This window comes from Zingiber officinale, chromosome 6A (assembly GCF_018446385.1).
Source record: "Zingiber officinale cultivar Zhangliang chromosome 6A, Zo_v1.1, whole genome shotgun sequence".
Lineage (NCBI taxonomy): Eukaryota > Viridiplantae > Streptophyta > Magnoliopsida > Zingiberales > Zingiberaceae > Zingiber > Zingiber officinale.
Genome location: NC_055997.1, coordinates 69,783,112 through 69,801,581, shown reverse-complemented (window position 1 = coordinate 69,801,581; position 18,470 = coordinate 69,783,112).

The window sequence follows — 18,470 nt, the reverse complement described above, 5'->3', positions numbered from 1 at the left end:
ACTACATGTGATTGTTTTATCACCAATAAAAAGTGGACCTCAGAACGTTGGCTGTCTTCCATGAACGCTTCCGATTTATCTTGGTAGTTAGTAGAAAATTGTTATGGGATCAAGTCGATCACTCCAAGATTAGTTAGTTTGAAATATATATAGAGAGAAATGTTAGTATGCATATCCATTTGGTGCATACTCATGGACAACCCTCATATATTCGAGTGCTTGGAGCCCCTTTTAGACATTCCGATTCACTTTTAAAAATCGAGACGCAAGTCTTTATATATATATATATATATATATATATATATATATATATATATATATATAAATCTTATTAACATAATCGAGTGTTAAAAAAAAATAAACAAAAAAAAAATTGAAAACTACATGGTCGCGGATAGCGGATGGATAGCATCCGCAGAAACAAATCTACAGTAAAAAATTTATATATACATAAATCCTAAATGACTTAAGTATATATATATATATGAAGGTCTTGATCAATTAAGTGTAAGGCAGCTTCCAAAGGCATATAAACATATTCATCCAAATCAGTAAACAAGCCCTGGGTTGTGTCTAAGTATATGCATGTAATTATAAGTTTCTGCCATAGTACTAAGTTGTTTAATTTTAGTTCTTTGTACTATTTGTAGGTGTCTTTGTCCGAGTTTTCTCAAAAACTGGACGGGATCTGAAATCTGAAACATTAAATTGAGATGGTTGGGTTCAAGTTCTTCTTCTATTTCAGTGGAAAAAGTTGTTGGTTGGTATCAAGAAAATCAAACAAAGAGTTGATTATTTCTATCTTTGTACTTAAGTGATGATGTTGGTTTTAAAGTGACTTCTGGATTGTTTAGATTGATATTTCATTTTAAGTCTGCTAATGTTTTTAAATTGTATTCTCTTGGCTTAAGATAATGAATTCTTTTGGTTGTTAAGGCTTCAATCATATCAGTTACTGAGATTTTGAAATTATTATACATATGATTCATGGTTTTGCCAAGAAAAATTATGTCCAGTTGGATATTATCTCCTTGAAATTGTCCTTATCCTTTCGCTTGAATATGAATTTTAATATGTTTGACAAAGTCTCTTATAGTCATATTGAAATTAGGACATAAGTATGTGATACCAAGGTTAGTATTTATATCTACTTCAATGATGCCAATAATGACTTTTTCATTATTAGATAGCCTGGTATCATGTAATAATAGGAGCACTTTGCCTCTTATCCTAGCTCTGGTAAGTCCTCTAAGTCTAAATACAATTAATCCTAGATGAATATAATTGTGTTTTCTGAGATATAATGGTTTTACTGATTCTTTTATCATAAGGTTAAGTTTGACTTCTCCTCCATCAAGAAGGTGAAGAGCTTCTTGTTTATGATGCCTATAGATTGATGTTGAAAACGTTAAAATTCCTTGACTATAAAGTTTTTTTGATTCAAAGTACTTAATTGTTCATTTGAGAAAATAGTTAAGTCTTTATCTAAGTCTATTATCTCTTCCAATCGATGTGGACTAATGATAGACAAACTATTTATTGGGGTTAGGGTGTCTAACCAAGAAGTAGTATTGGCTTTTGTTGGTCTAGTCATGAAAGAAGGTCCAGTACTAAAGGGCTCAGTTGACTCATTTATCTTAGTGTAAGTTAGAAACCTGTAGGTGACTGGTGGTGCCTTAGGTACTTCTTTTCCTAAAGATAATTAACTTAAATCTTTATTTAGCTTTGTTAAAGATTCTTTCCAATCATGGTTTGTGACAAATCAAGACTAAGTTTTTCTAATTGTTATAACTTGTTCTCAATTAAGGACAATCTGTAGTGAAGTGAGGTTACTAAGGCTATAATGGTGTTGTTTTGTTGTATTTGTATTTGATCTCCTCGCCCTGTGAGTTCTAGCTGACAATATCTATCTTCCTTAGTGATTGAGAAGTGTTTAAAATATTCCAAAACTTCTTCGTAATATAATTAAATTTTCAAATCTAAGTCTGTTTATTTATATTTAATTCCTTCTAATAATTTATGCATCTCATCAAGTTTTTCATAAAGCTGTGCTTTGTTACTAACAATCAAACCTTTTGATTATAGTAATAATTGTTTAGGGTCACTATCTGAAGTAGGCGTTTTTTGTACGTCCTTTTTCTTAGGAAATGGGTCAAGTTGTAAAGTTTGTTTTAAGGATTCTTAGGAGGCCTTAAGATAATCAAGATTTCTTAATAGGGATGACAATTTCATCCGAATTTGATGAGTAATTCGACGTTCGACCCGAATAGAGGAGGATATGCAGGAAATTTTTATAATAAATGGGCATTCGGATATGAGTATGGAGGCGAATGTCATCAAATCCTACTCGTACCCTACCCGATATCCAATTTTATATATATATTGGGAAAGAAAAAATTTTAGCCCGCTTTCGGTCTCAGAAAAAAAGACTTAGTTTATCTCTTTATCCGATCATTAACACGTATCTCATCTTCTTTTCCACAAGAAATGTTCACCCGATTGAAGGAGTGCGAGATGAGGAAGAGCAGACAAGTATATTGAAATAACTTTTTTTTTAAAAAAAAATGAGAATGGTAGGGAGTAATAGGATGATGGGTAAGATATGGATACTCGAACCTTCGACGAGTATGAGGATGAGTATGAAAGTCAAATACCCGATGGATATGGGGATGAGGATAGGGATAGATATAATAAATGAGAATGAGTACAGAGAATATAAAATTCTACCCAAATTCTACCCGTTGTCATCCATATTTCTTAAGACTTTAGCCATCATCTGGTTTTGTTGTGCTAAGTGTTGAGTAATATTTTCAATTTTCTATAAGAAAAGTTGAGACTGTGTTTCTAAAGAAGTTCAATACTTATTAATAAGTCTGTAAGAGAATTTAAGTGGGCACTTTTTGAAGGTAGACAGTGCAAATATGATTTGATTATGATATAACAAGTATGTTTATTGTGATCGCAAGTAATAATTGTTCTTGGTTGTAAAGCAAGATCTAAGTAATCTAATTTACTAATTCTAAAACTAGAAGTTGTACACATAAACTAGTATAAAATACCTAAACTCGTATGACTCTGATACCAAGTTCAGCTTCAATTTAATTTAAGTTAAGTTCTGTTTTGATTTAATTTGTTTGATGGTGTAATTTAAGTTGTCTGATAGTGTTTATCTGATTCAATTTAATTTAAGTTAAGTTCTGTTTTGATTTAATTTGTTTGATGGTGTAATTTAAGTTGTCTGATAGTGTTTATCTGATGGTGGATTATAGTTTTGGTTTAATGATTTTAAACCTTCAGGGATGTCCTTTAACTTTCTAGATCTCACTAATGAGCCTCAACTAGTACAGAGCTTCAAGAACATTTGTGTTTACTTCTTTTTCTTACCCTGACTTTTTTCATGTCTTACTATAGCATGGTTTTTTTTGCCTTACTTATCCTGCACAAGTTTCACAAAAGATAGAAGTATACAGTTCCTTCTTCTCTCTTAGCTAGCTGCTCTACCTAGGTGGTATACTAAGACAAGGACTAAGGAATTCTTGATGTAGAAAGTAAAAGAGGGTAGAGCCCTAAGGCTTAGAAAGCGTTATTTACTCAACCATGTAAACTATATAAACACCATATATAAAATAAATATAGGAATTTTGAAAGAAAACTTACAAACAGTAGGGACTATACAACTTGCTTATAATCTTTTGAGAGAAAGAGAGAGAGAGAGAGAGAGAGCTTAGAGGAGAAGAGTGGGAGAGTTTTCATCAATCTTGCTTTCTTGCTTGCTTGTGTTCCTACTTGTTGAGACGAGAGATGAGAGGACTTTTTATATAGAGGAGAAGAGGCTTCTGAACTCTGGAGGAAGGATAAGAAAGAATCTAATTAGTAGCGCTCTTGGTAATCTCTGTTGACATTTTAGAGAAATAGTGGTGTCTGACATCCTGGCTGACGTTTTTGTAGAGGCCGTGCTTATTGACATCATTACATATGTCATAATTTTATCATGTTGATTAGGGTTGCTTTTTCCACTGATCCCATAGATGATGGTAGTGTAAAGGTAAATGTTGTTAAGGAAGGAGTTTTATTTTTATTTTGTTTTTCAACCCATGTTGTATTTTTCTTTTGGTAGAATTGACATAGTTTGAATGTTGAGTAGAGTAAGAAAACGGAATGAATTCCATTCCGAAAGTTTTTGACCAATAATATTTTTTAGTAACAGTTTCTCCTGACAAAACATAATCTAAGGGGTCTCGGTAGGGATCCCAAAGCCAAAAGCTTCCTTGAATGGCTGATCTCCAATCTTTAAGTTGTTCTTCCACTGGTTTGGGAGAAGTCCATTCTTTGTCAAGGTGAGAAGGATACTCTTCAAATGGACAATTCTACCAAAAGAAAAAAATACATCATGGTTTGAAAAACAAAATAAAAATAAAACTCCTTCCTTAACATCATATACCGCTACACTACCACTATCTATGGGATCAGGAAAAGAAGCAAACCTAATCAACATGATAGAATTATAACATATGCAATGACATCAATAAGCACTACCTCTACAAAAATGTCAGCCAGGATGTCAGACACCACTACTTCTCCAAAAATGTTAATCGGGATAACCAAGGTCACTAATTAGATTATTTCTTATCCTTCCTCCAAAGTTCAAAAGTCTTTTCTCCTCTCTATAAAAAGTCCTCTCATCTCTTGTCTCAACAAGCATGAACACAAGCAAGCAAAAAAGTAAGATCAATGAAAACTCTCCCACTCTTCTCCTCTAAGCTCTCTCTCTCTCTCTCTCTCTCACACACACACACACACACAAGCTTATAAGCAAGTTGTATAGTCCCTATTGTTTGTAAGTTTTCTTTCAAAATTTCTATATCTATTTTGTATATGGTGTTTATATAGTTTACATGGCTGAGTATATAACGTTTTTTAAGCCTTAGGGCTCTGCCCTCTTTTACTTTCTACATCAAGAATTCCTCAAACCTTGTCTTAGTATACCACCTTGGTAGAACAACAACTAGTTAAAAGAGAAAAAGGAACTGTATACTTGTATCTTTTGTAAAACCTGTGCAGGCTAAGACAAAAAAGCAATCGTGCGACAGTAAGACCTGAAAATAGTTGAGGTAAGGAAAAGAAGTAAATACAAATATTCTTGAGGCTCTCTACTAGATGAGACTCATTGGTGAGATCTAGAAAGCCAAAGAACGTCCTTGAAAGTTTAGAATCATTAAACCAGAACTATGACCCACCATTAAACAACCACCATCAGACAATTTAAATCACATCAGCAGACAAATTAAATCAAAGTAGAACTTAAGCCCTATGTCTCACAAAGCTATTCTTTTAATTTTGGGTCTTAATTTTCTTATGACATCTGATCATGCCCTCTTACTCACTAAGGATTATGTGGTCTTTCTTTCTACTCTTGTTATTTCTCCAATTCTTTCTATATATACCTCAAAAGTCAACGCTTGTAAGCATGGTGGTAGCCCTCAAGGTGTAGCACAGACGATGGATGCATGACAACTCTGGTGTAATGGTCAGGGGTCGATCTCTCGGGTTGCACATGGTCGATCCTACCATGCGCTCAACGCTAGTATATCTATATGAACCTTTCTCTATATCCGTAGGACTGACTCTAGAGGGACCGTTAAGATAACAAATCTATTTTTTTTTTTTTGTAAGCATGGTGGTAGCCCCTCTTATTCTCCTCCTGAATCTTTCAACCCAACCTTAAGTTGTCCTTACCCTGTTATAAAAAGAAAGTTCCCCTTCTAGAAAATTAACCTTGACTATGAAAGCTCATATATGGAAGTCGAAGACTCAATCACTAGTTATTTACAAAATTAAGATATAGATAATTATTATTGATACGGAGAGGGTTTAGGGGCAGGGAAGAGAATAGGAGGAAAAAAGAGGGGCAAGGTGGGAAAACCACTGTTTAGGGCTTAGGAGAGGGAGAGCTGGCTTGGTTCGAGAAGGGGGCTTCATGGGGTGCGGGTTCTGCCGCCAAAGTCATCTTCTTCCCATGCTTCTCGTCGACGCCGGCCGCCGACCTCCGCCCTCCACTTCCTCTCCTTCTCTGGTCACCCCTCCTCCTTTCTTTTCACCTCCTACATCGCCACCTCCAACAGAAAAAGGGGAGCGGTTTCTTCCTCGTCTTCTCACTCTCCTCGCTGGCGCCACTGCCGGTCACCACCTCCGCTCTTCTCCCTCCGGTCACCGCCTCCTCCTCCTCTCTCCACCTCATGTGTTGCCGCCGTCGCATGGATGCGTGTCGCTGCTACGACTTCAGGTTTTCTGCATCGTGGCCGGGGAAGGATGCACATGCCAGTCTCCTCCTCTCTCCCTTTCCTCTCGCCGGCAAATGCCTCCGGTCATCCCTTTTCCTCATCCACGCGACCCTCACCTCAAATGTCGCCACTGTTTTCTCCAGCGATGCCGCAGCCACTTTTCATCCTTCTCCTCTGTCGCCGTCTCATCTCCCCTTCGAGTGTACCGCCGGCGACGACAACAGTCGTCGCCGCCCCTATCCAGCGCCGCCTCCCTCTCTATCTCTCACACTCGTCGGCAGTTCGTACGCCTTCTACCTCCTCATGTCACTGCCGACCAGCATTGCCTTCAGCAATTGACGGCGCTCACAGCTGGTTGAGGCCGCCCCAGGCAGTCAACAAAGTCCACAGCCAGGCGTCACCGTCTCCGGGGGATGGCGATGTCCTCCGGACCGTCTTTGTTAGCACATACCTCTTCGATCCATCTGATCATACACGTTCGACGACGATCCAACATTCCATTGTGACCCTTTGATTTAGATTGTCTCCAGCTTGTGAGCCGTGATTGTTCTCGGCCTTCGGGCCGTTTTATTGTGTTTTGGCTTTTGTGCCGATCAAACTTGTGTACTGTATTCCGGCCTATGCGCTTATCTTGCCTGTGTGTCGTGTCCCGGCCTACGTGCCGACTTTGTTTCTCGACTTCCGTGTCGAGCTCATGTCTCGGCCTGCGTATCGATCTCGTGTCTCGGTCTGCGTGCCGATCTCGTCTCCCCGTCTATGTGCTAATTTCGTGTCCCGACCTGCGTGCCGCTAGTACCTCCCTACCTGTGCGCTGGTGTTTTATCTCGACCTGCAGCTCGTCTCCCGATTCCGTGTCACGTCCAGTTTTGCGTCGTCAGATCCAGCTCTACATCCTGATCAGAGTCAGCTACTCTTCCGGGTCGCGACAACTCGAGCCGCGTCCCATCCGAGGGCGCCCCCCTGGGCCAGGGTACGTTCCTCGTTCATATTCCATATGCATTTTCATTATTTTAGGGCTTAGTCTCGTACTCATATATTCGTTGGATCTGCCTCGAGCATCGGGGTACCGGGGACCGGGTCAACCCGGTCTCAGGCTGCAGGTAGCGTCGACCAAAGGACTTCTGAAGACTTGGTCAATATAGAAGGCATCTCAGCACACCCCCCTCCGGGACGTCGCAACTCAGTCAACATTCTCGCCACCTCACCCGACGGTTCATCCAACTCAGCTTCCGGACGGGATCAAATTTGGTGTCGTCTGTGGGAACACAACAACCTGTTCTGGAATGTGAAGATGGACGACGTCGGGAGGTTCTTTGCTATTATCACAATCCTGGAGGATCTCGACGCATATATTATCTTCTATCCTCACTCCACCGGTATTCGGGAGTCGAGGGATCGAGTGGAGCTTTAGCTGGTTGACAGGTTAGTTTTTCCATTATGTTTTTTTCCTGACTCCACGGGTATTCGAGAGTTAAGGGACCGACTTCCCGATCAAGTGCGCTACAAGCTCTGCTCTCTTTTTACGATTATAGGAACCGATATAGCTCCGTGATAATAGAGTAAGATCCTAACTCCTTGATCAAAGATTAGGGCCTTCGATTCTTGATCGGACACTAGGGGCCTAGCTCCCCACACATACACTTGGGACACAGCTCCCCGCTCATACGCTAGGGACACAGCTCCCCGATCATTGACTCATAGTACCACTTCCCGATCAGGATCTAGGGGCCTCGCTCTTTGATTACAGGCTAGGGGCCTTACTCTCCAATCAGGGACCAAAGGCCCAGCTCCCCAATCAGGTGTGCTACAGGCTCTGCACCCTTCACCATGAGGCTCTGCATCCTCTTATTGCTATAGGCTTTGCACCCTTCACCATGAGACTCTGCATCCTCTTATTGCTACAGGCTCTGTATCCTCTTATTGCTATAGGTTCTGCACCCTTCACCATGAGGCTCTGCATCCTCTTATTGCTACAGGCTCTGCACCCTTCACCATGAGGCTCTGCATCCTCTTATTACTATAGGCTCTGCACCCTTCACCATGAGGCTCAGCATTCTCTTATTGTTGTATGCACTTCACTCTATTATTATTATATGCTCTGCATCCTTCACTTGTTGTGCAGCCTCTTACATCTACAAGTGTTGCTCTCTTCACCCACGGTGCTCTGCTTCCTTCTATGGCTATGAGCTCTACTCCCTTATATTGGCTTCGCGCCCTTTATCTTCTCCCCTCACTCCACGGGTATTTGGGAGTTGAGGAACCGAGATAGATCCTTAGTCGGCTGGCACTGCTCCGCAATCAAGTATGATATGCGATCAGGTATGACAAAGGCTTTATTCCCTCATGTTGCTACAGGCTTCGCTTCTAGGGGCTTCAAGGCTTATCCTCCCCCGTTCGGGGTCGAGATATCGCCACTGGTCTCGGACAAAGTATCACTACCGGTCTCAGATCACAGTATCGCTAACGATCTCTCGGTCGGGCTTTCAGACCAATTCTCGGTCGGGCTTCCAGACCAATTCCGGGTCAGGCCTTCAGATGGCTTTTTTGTCAGGCCTTGAGATTGTTTCCCGAGCAGGTCTCTAGATCAAGTCCAGGTCAGATTTCCAGATCAATTCTGGGTCAGGCCTCCAGATTGCTTCTTTGTCAGGCATTCAGAATGTTTCTCGGTCAGGTCTCCAGGTCGGGTCTTGGTAACACCTTCAGATCAATTCTTAGCCAGGTCTCCAGATCAATTACTGGTCAGACCTTTATATCAATTCTTGGCCAGGTCTCCAGATCAAGTACTGGTCAGGCCCCCAGATCACCTCTCGGTCGGGATTCCAGACTCTTGCCTCAGTGCGAGTTATAAGTGAGCATGACTCTCACGCCCAACGACCTTCTAGGTCGGCTGTCCCAGACTCTTGCCCCAGTGCGAGTTATAAGTGAGCACTTCTCTCACGCTCAACCCCCCAACGACCTACCTGGTCAGCTGTCCCAGACTCTCGCCTCAGTGTGAGTTATAAGTGAGCTCTGCTCTCACGCCTCCAGACTCTCGCCCCAGTGCGAGTTATAAGTGAGCACGGCTCTCACGCCCAACGACCTTCCCGGTCAGCTGTCCTAAACTCTTGCCCCAGTGCGAGTTATAAGTGAGCACTGCTCTCACGCTCAACCCCCTAATGACCTTCCCGGTCGGTTGTCCCAGACTCTGGCCCCAGTGCGAGTTATAAGTGAGCAAGGCTCTCACGCCCAACGACCTTCCCGGTCAGTTGTCCCAGACTCTCGCCCCAGTGTGAGTTATAAGTGAGCACTGCTTTCACGCTCAACCCCCCAACGACCTTCCCGGTCGGTTGTCCCAGACTCTCGCCCCAGTGCAAGTTATAAGTGAGCAAGGCTCTCACGCCCAATGACCTTCCCGGTTGGTTGTCCCAGACTCTCGCCCCAGTGCGAGTTATAAGTGAGCAAGACTCTCACGCCCAACAACCTTTCCAGGTCGGTCGTCCCAGACTCTCGCCCCAGTGCAAGTTATAAGTGAGCAAGGCTCTCACGCACAACGACCTTTCCAGGTCGGGTCTCAGACTCTTGCCCCAGTGCGAGTTATAAGTGAGCATGCTCTCACGCCCAACGACCTCTCGGTCGGTGCTTACCGTTCACTTACAACTCTACCTGACACTCATCACACTGACTCACTCGCCGCTCTGCCCGGCACGCATTACACTTGATTCACTTGCCGCTCTGCCCGACACTCTTAGCTCATGTTTTCGTTCACTGCTGTTCCTCGGTTGGCACTCATCGCTTCACTCGCCGCTCTACTCGGCACTTATCATCCGTGTTTTGCTCGTCGCTGGCGCCCGATCGGCGCTCACCGCTTCGCTCGCCGCTCTGCCCAACACTTATCATATTCGCTTCGCTTGCCGCTCTGTCCGGCTCTCGGCATCTACGTTTCGTTCACCGCTGTGGCTGGGTCGGCATCCACCGCTCACTTGTTGCTCTGCCCTTCACGTTTCGCTCATCGCTGTTGCTTGGTCGTTTGCTCGACCATTCGCTGGTACCACTCGGCTACTCATTTTACGTCGGTCTGCCTATCGCTTAATGTTTTTCTCGATTGCGCACTCGACATCGCCCGCTCGTTCTTATTCTACTCGGTAGACATTCTCTCTATTTTTGGATCGATATTTTTCGATTGCCCGGTCATGATGTATTTTCGCTTGATCACGCTCATGACTTTGCCCGACTATCATGCTCTTTATTGCTAGGTCGTGATTTACTGTCGCTCGGTCGTCACTCGCTTGGTCACGCTCTTTATTACCAGGTCACGATTCATTATCACTCGGTCGGCACTCGCTCGGTCGACACTCGCTCAATCACGCTCTTTATTACCAGGTCGCGATTCATTATCGCCTGGTCGGCACTCGCTCGGTCGGCACTCGCTCGGTAATGTTCTTTATTACCAGGTCGCGATTCATTATCGCTCGGTCGGCACTCGCTCGGTCACACTCTTTATTACCAAGTCACGATTCATTATCGCTCGGTCGGCACTCGCTCGGTCACGCTCTTTATTGCCAGGAAGCGATTAATTATCACTCGGTCGACATCTTATCGGTCATGCTTTTGATACCGCTCATTGTCTTTCTACCCGCTCAGTATTTTTTGATTGTTAGATCGAAATTGTTTGATTGTCCGATCGCGATTTTACTGTCGCTTGGTCAGTATTTCTTCTCGGTCGTGCTCACAGCTTTGCTTGCCTGATCATTCTGTTCTGTATCGCTCAAGCGTCTTCCCGATATCACTCGGTCTCCCTCGACATTTGATCGATCGCTGGCTCAATAGGCTTCGCGTTATTTATCATTGCTCGCTCGATTCTATTTGAGTCCTTTGCTCGGCATCGCTATAGTTATTCGTTCGACGTAATAACACTAGTCCAATGATCTGATTCCGTGTTCGGTAGCGATTTTGTTTCGGAGTTGGTCTAGTCAGTCGGACTTGTGCCTCCTTTGACTAGACTTGAAGGGGAGGCTTGTGATACGGAGAGGGTTTAGGGGCAGGGAAGAGAATAGGAGGAAAAAAGAGGGGCAAGGTGGGAAAACTGTTTGAGCAATCCCAATGGTCCGTGTGACCATGTGTTTTGGTGTTTGGGCAAAGAGTTTAAGTTAGGTTCACCCTTGTATTTGATATGTGTATTTGAGTTGTGCAGGTTTGCAGGATACACATGTGACTCAGGTTGATGGCTTCGGGTCCGGTGAAGGATGGAGCATCCGAGGGACCGTGGATAAGGCAGCGAGGACAAGGGCCGAGAGAAGCGACTTCGAGGCATACGCGAAGGATGACATTGGGGACGGACGAGCCGCGGGCTTGAAAGTATCCGAGGGACGAGAGCCAAAGGAAGTAGGCTTGAAGGCAAGAGGTCAAAGCTGTAAATGAAGCGTCAAATGAGTCATAAGGGTGAGGGTACGAGTGCATGAGAGATTGTACTCGGAGTAAAATTCTAGTTTTAGGATTTTATTGTAGCAGCACTGTAGTGCTACTGTAGCAGCACTGTAGCAGTCATGCAGTCGACTGGTGCAGTTGACTGGGGCAGTCGACTGGCAGCGAACAGAATGTCTCTGTTCGCTCGGTTAGTGTGGAATCGAGTCGTTGGGATGTAACGGTCGAATTTCCACAGAGGGCAGTTGACTGCATGTTTTGGCAGTCGACTGGTAGGCGGGGTTTTCAACCCGCGGCCTATATAACCAAGGCTTGGAAGCTTGGTTATCTCTGACGAAATTAGACTTGGTTAAGGTCTAATTAGTAGTGTACAAGTGCTCAAGAGTTTCCCTTGTGTCCAAGAGGTCTTGGTGAGTTTGTGGTGAGGTTTCTCCATCCACAAGGAGGTTTGACCTAGCCGGAGGTCTTCCGGGGAATAATCCACCGATGGATAGGGATCATCCACCTTACGGACACGCCGTGGAGTAGGAGCTTTATCTCCGAACCACGTAAATGATCGTGTAGCTTGGTTTGCATTTCTTGTCTTGTATTTCGTTTAGCTTGTTTATTTTTGTATTATTCCGCTGCGCAAGCTAACAACGTAGGAAGCGAACGATTTGGGGGCACCGTCTATCCAACCCCCCTTCAAGCCGGTCACAGATCCCCCAACAAGTGGTATCAGAGCGAGGACGCTCTCCGTTGGACTAACTGCCAAGGAAGCACAAAATGACTGGCTTGATAGAACCGCCAAAGCTTGAAGGTAGAGGCTTATGGGACATCACATATTGGATGATGAAGATGGAGGTGTTCTTCAATACGGATTGGGACACCATGATGGTGGTAAAGGAACCGTTCGATGTCCCGAAGGACAAGAAGGGAAAGAAGCTCCAACCACGACATTGGACGGAGGAGCAAACCACACGATCAAAGGCAAACAACAAGGTAATATCTATATTAATTGATATTTTGCCTAATGACGTAATGAGCCTTGTAGGAAAATACAAGAATGCTCATGATTTGTGGAGCAAGATAAAGAAGGCTCAATGGGAAGAACCTATGCTTACACAAGAAGAAGAAAAATCTGAAGAAACGAATGAAGAAGCTCAAGTAGAGGAGGAGCAACTGGAAGGTGAAGAGCACTCAACTTCCGAGGAGAAAGAGGAGAAGGATGAAGAAATGTCATCCACTAGTGTGGATGAGGAGACATCCGCAAAGGTTGAAGAAAAATCCAAGACAAGTGAAGAGAATAAAGAGGAGGTCTTGGAAGTGGTCAACCTAGTGAGTACCTCTACCGAAGCAAAATCAAGAGATTACATCATTTGCTTCGGGTGCAATGAGAAGGGACACTACAAGAGTAGATGTCCATTGGGTAAGAAGAAGGTAAATCCTAAACACATTCAAGTTAATTTAAACACTAACAAGGGTTGTAGGAAAGAAGAAGCCCAAAGGAGGAGATTGCGCATTGTGTGCTTCACGTGTGGGGAGAAGGGTCACTACCACACCAAATGTCCCAAGAAGGGGGAAATTAAGAAGCTAGCACATATAAAGAAATGGGAGAAGAAGAGGAACTCGAGTAAAGGGGGAGCCTCAAGGGTAAGGGAGGTACATCCTAATTTGAAATTTAATTCGAATTTTCATTCTTCCATGCATGCTAGAAATAATGATTATCATCATGTAGCAATGCAAAATTTTGGATTTAAATATCATGATAGGAGTAGGGTAATTGTAGATCAAAACCCTAGAAGACCAATGCATGATAAACAAAGAAATAGTAGACCTAAGGAGACCCAAGGCATTAATCCCAAGAAGGGGAGACACATGCCTAGAAAGGGTAGGTCTAGGAGTGTCCATGGTGGACATATTGACTCTAGGTTTAGGAACTTAGAGAGGGAAAATCAAGCTTCGAAGGCAAAGCTTGATAAATTGGAGAAAACCCTAGAAAGATTCAATGTTGGATCTAAGGGTTTAGGTATGGTGTTGGATAGCCAAAGACCCAACAATGATAGATCGGGTTTGGGATATCGATCTAGTGGCTCCAATGCTAAGGGAAAGTCTTATGCTAGGGTGACATATGACTATGGCAAGGAGAAACCAATAAATGGCAAGGGAAAGCCATTTAAAGGTAAGGATAAATTAACCAAGGACAAAATGTCCAAGGTTAAGAAAGTTAGGTTTGTAGGCCAAGTGTCACCGGAGGTGAACCAATGTGGCCTAGTCATTGTGGATGAGTCACCTAGGGAGGTGGCTAAGGTTAAGGGCTCTAGGGGGAGTTTTAAGAGTCAAATTGGGACCCATGGCTAATGGATCTCAGGTGGGTTGTACTTGGGAATCTAGAGGGGTCATGGAATGTGCCAAGTGGTTTGGAGACGGACTTGAGTCTCAAACCTAGGGTTTTGGCATAATTGGGTTGTGTTTCATGCAAGAAATATGACATTGGGGTCATATTGCATGATAATTGGTTTTGGATGTATAGATGCCATATAAACCAATGCTAAGGATGCATTGTGGGTTGACATGGACAAATACATCAAGAGGAATCCAAAACTAGGACTTTAGGTCAAGGTTCTATTGAACCATTTATTTTGAACTATTTAAGCTAGTTTTGGATTTTGTGTCAATATTGGGATTGGTGATAGATACATTTTTGAATGTATTTTTCTCAAGTAGACATGGGTAAACCAGACCTCTCCACAAAATTTGGGGTTTTTTGGAGGTCTGTGAAATTATTGATGCATTTCTGAAATTGAGTCAGAAATGCTGAAAAAGGCTGAAAAACTGTGCCAGTCAACTGCTAAAAGTTGCAGTCGACTGGCAGCGAACAGAAGAATTCTGTTCGCTCAGCTAGTGGTGACCAGTCGACTGGTACTTCTTGCAGTCGACTGATACCACTCTGAAATTGTCTTCAGCACTGAATTTTGACCAAGTCAACTCATACAAGTGTATGAAATCCATGGAGGATAAACACACGAGTTTAGAGTCAATTGGAATGACAAGTTTTCAACAATTGGGATATTGTTGGAGGACTTTTTGGATGTTAGGTAAAGGGGGAGAAGTAAGGTTTAGTTGGGAAAACCTGAAAGTGTCGTTGTGTAGGGGGAGCCTTGGGATAAGTTCTTAAAAAATCCGTTGTAAAAATCCTAGCTCATTGGGGAGCGTAGGTGTAGGGGAGCCTTGGGATAGGTTCTTAAAAAGCCTGTTGTGAAAATCCTAGCTCATTGGGGAGCATAGGTGTAGGGGGAGCCTTGGGATAGATTCAAATGCATGTTGCATTATTTTTTTTTTTCATTCGGCAGTGTAAGTCCAAGTGTGTAACCTTGGCATCGTAAGTTCATTCGGCGTTGTAAGTCCAAGTGTGTAGCCTTGGCAACGTAAGTCCATTCGGCGGTGTAAGTCCAAGTGTGTAGCCTTGGCAACGTAAGTCCAATTGTTTTTAACATATTGTTTTGCTATTTGTTTTCCCTAACTTAAACGTATTGCCAAACACCAAAAAGGGGGAGATTGTTGGAGCAATCCCAATGGTCCGTGTGACCATGTGTTTTGGTGTTTGGGCAAAGGATTTAAGTTAGGTTCACCCTTGTATTTGATATGTGTATTTGAGTTGTGCAGGTTTGTAGGATACACATGTGACTCAGGTTGATGGCTTCGGGTCTGGTGAAGGATGGAGCATCCTAGGGACCGTGGACAAGGCAGCGAGGACAAGGGCCGAGGGAAGCGACTTCGAGGCATACGCGAAGGATGGCATTGGGGACGAGCCGCGGGCTTGAATGCATCCGAGGGACGAGAGCCAAAAGAAGTAGGCTTGAAGACAAGAGGTCAAAGCTGTAAATGAAGCGTCAAATGAGTCATAAGGGTGAGGGTACTAGTGCATGAGAGATTGTACTCGGAGTAAAATCCTAGTTTTAGGGTTTTATTGTAGCAACACTGTAGCGCTACTGTAGCAGTACTGTAGCAGTCGACTGCATGTTTTAGCAGTCGACTGGTGCAGTCGACTGGGGCAGTCGACTGGTGCAGTCGACTGGGGCAGTCGACTGGTGCAGTCGACTGGGGCAGTCGACTGGCAGCGAACAGAATGTCTCTGTTCGCTCGGTTAGTGTGGAATCGAGCCGTTGGGATGTAACGGTCGAATTTCCACAGAGGGCAGTCGACTGCATGTTTTGGCAGTCGACTGGTAGGCGACGTTTTCAACCCGCGACCTATATAACCAAGGCTTGGAAGCTTGGTTATCTCTGATGAAATTAGACTTGGTTAAGGTCTAATTAGTAGTCTACAAGTGCTCAAGAGTTTCCCTTGTGTCCAAGAGGTCTTGGTGAGTTTGTGGTGAGGTTTCTCCACCCACAAGGAGGTTTGAGCTAGCCGGAGGTCTTCCGGGGAATAATCCACCGACGGATAGGGATCATCCACCTTACGGACACGCCGTGGAGTAGGAGCTTTATCTCCGAACCACGTAAATGATCGTGTAGCTTGGTTTGCATTTCTTGTCTTGTATTTCGTTTAGCTTGTTTATTTTTGTATTATTCCGCTGCGCAAGCTAACAACGTAGGAAGCGAACGATTTGGGGGCACCGTCTATCCAACCCCCCTTCAAGCCGATCACCGATCCCCAACAAAAACCACTGTTTAGGGCTTAAGAGAGGGAGAGCTGGCTTGGTTCGAGAAGGGGGCTTCGTGGGGTGCGGGTTCCGCCGCCAAAGTCATCTTCTTTCCATGCTTCTCGTCTACGTCGGCCGCCGACCTCCGGCCTCCACTTCCTCTCCTTCTCTGGTCACCCCTCCTCCTTTCTTTTCACCTCCTACGTCGCCACCGCCAACAGAAAAAGGGGAGCGGTTTCTTCCTCGTCTTCTCACTCTCCTCGCCAGTACCACTCCCGGTCACCACCTCCGCTCTTCTCCCTCCGGTCATCGCCTCCTCCTCTCTCCACCTCATGTGTTGCCGCCGTCGTATGGATGTGTGTCGCTGCTACGGCTTCAGGTTTTCTGCATCGTGGCCGGGGAAGGACGCACGGGCCAGTCTCCTCCTCTCTCCCTTTCCTCTCGCCGGCAAATGCCTCCGGTCATCCCTTTTCCTCATCCACGCGACCCTCACCTCAAATGTCGTCGCTGTTGTCTCCAGCGATGCCACAACCACTTTTCATCCTTCTCCTCTGTCGCCGTCTCATCTCCCCTTCGAGTGTACCGCCGGCGACGACAGCAGCCGTCGTCGCCCCTGTCCAGCGCCACCTCCCTCTCTATCTCTCACACTCGCCGACAGTTCGTACGCCTTCTACCTCCTCATGTCATTGCCCCAGGCAGTCAACGAAGTCCACATCCAGGCGTCACCGTCTCCGGGGGATGGCGTTGTCCTCCGGACCGTCTTTGTTAGCACATACCTCTTCGATCCATCTGATCATACACGTTTTTCGACGATCCAACATTCCGCTGTGAGCCTTTGATTTAGACTGTCTCTAGCTTGTGAGCCGTGATTGTTCTCGGCCTTCGGGTCGTTTTATTGTGTTTTGGCTTTTGTGCCGATCTGACTTGTGTACTATATTCCGGCCTACACGTTTATCTTGCCTGTGTGTTGTGTCCCAGCCTGCGTGCCGAGCTCGTGTCCCGGGCTGCGTGTCGATCTCGTGTCCCGGTCTGCGTGTCGATCTCGTCTCCCGGTCTATGTGCTGATTTCATGTCCCGGCCTGCGTGCCGCTAGTACCTCCCTACCTGCGCGCTGGTGTTTTATCTCGACTTGCAGCTCGTCTCCCGATTCCGTGCTGCGTCCAGCTCTGCGTCGTCAGATCCAGCTCTACAGCCTGATCAGAGTCAGCTACTCTTCCGGGTCGCGACAACTCGAGCTGCGCCCCATCCGAGGGCGCCCCCCTGAGCCAGGGTACGTTCCTCGTTCATATTCCATATGCATTTTCATTATTTTAGGGCTTAGTCTCGTACTCATATATATTCGTTGGATCTGCCTCGAGCATCGGGGTACCGGGGACCGGGTCAACCGGTCTCAGGCTGCAGGTAGCGTTGACCAGAGGACTTTTGAAGACTTGGTCAACATAGAAGCCATCTCAGCACACCCCCTTCCGGGACGTCGCAAATCAGTCAACATTCTTGCCACCTCACCCGACGGTTCATCCGACTCAGCTTCCGGGCGGGATCAATTATCAAGGTTGTGTGAATCCTACATATTTATGCACTTTATTAAAAACATAAGAAAAATCTAGATTTGAAACATTAAAAATTATAGAAAAAATCTTACCAAATATTAGAAAAGAGACCAAATCTATTACAAACTAAAGGAATAAACTCCAATTTATAGCAATTTGAAGGAATAAACTCCAATTTATACTTTCAAGGCGATTAAGGATGCACAGTCGCGAGAAAAAACATTCAAAGAAAAAAATTTTATTCCGTCTAATTTGGAATGATAAAAACAATCTTTAAAAAGTATCCGGATTTTTAAATCCGTCTGTCTATCATTTTATGATAGATAAATAGTAAATAAATTGAATGGTACATTTTTGTAATGAAATAAACACAAAAAATGTCCAAAAAAAACTTATCTTAGTTTTGATTTTTGTCCTCCCAAATAAACACGAGTGCATTAAATTATTACTTATGGTCACTTGAGAAAATCTAGGAGGGAAATGGGGAAAAGGAAATATCAATAATAAGAACTTTTTTTGAAAAAAAACTTAATAGAGATTATTGAAATTTATATGTAGTGTTCAAGTGTTTCTAACTGAAAAGAGTGTTATTTTTTTTAAACTAAATTAAAA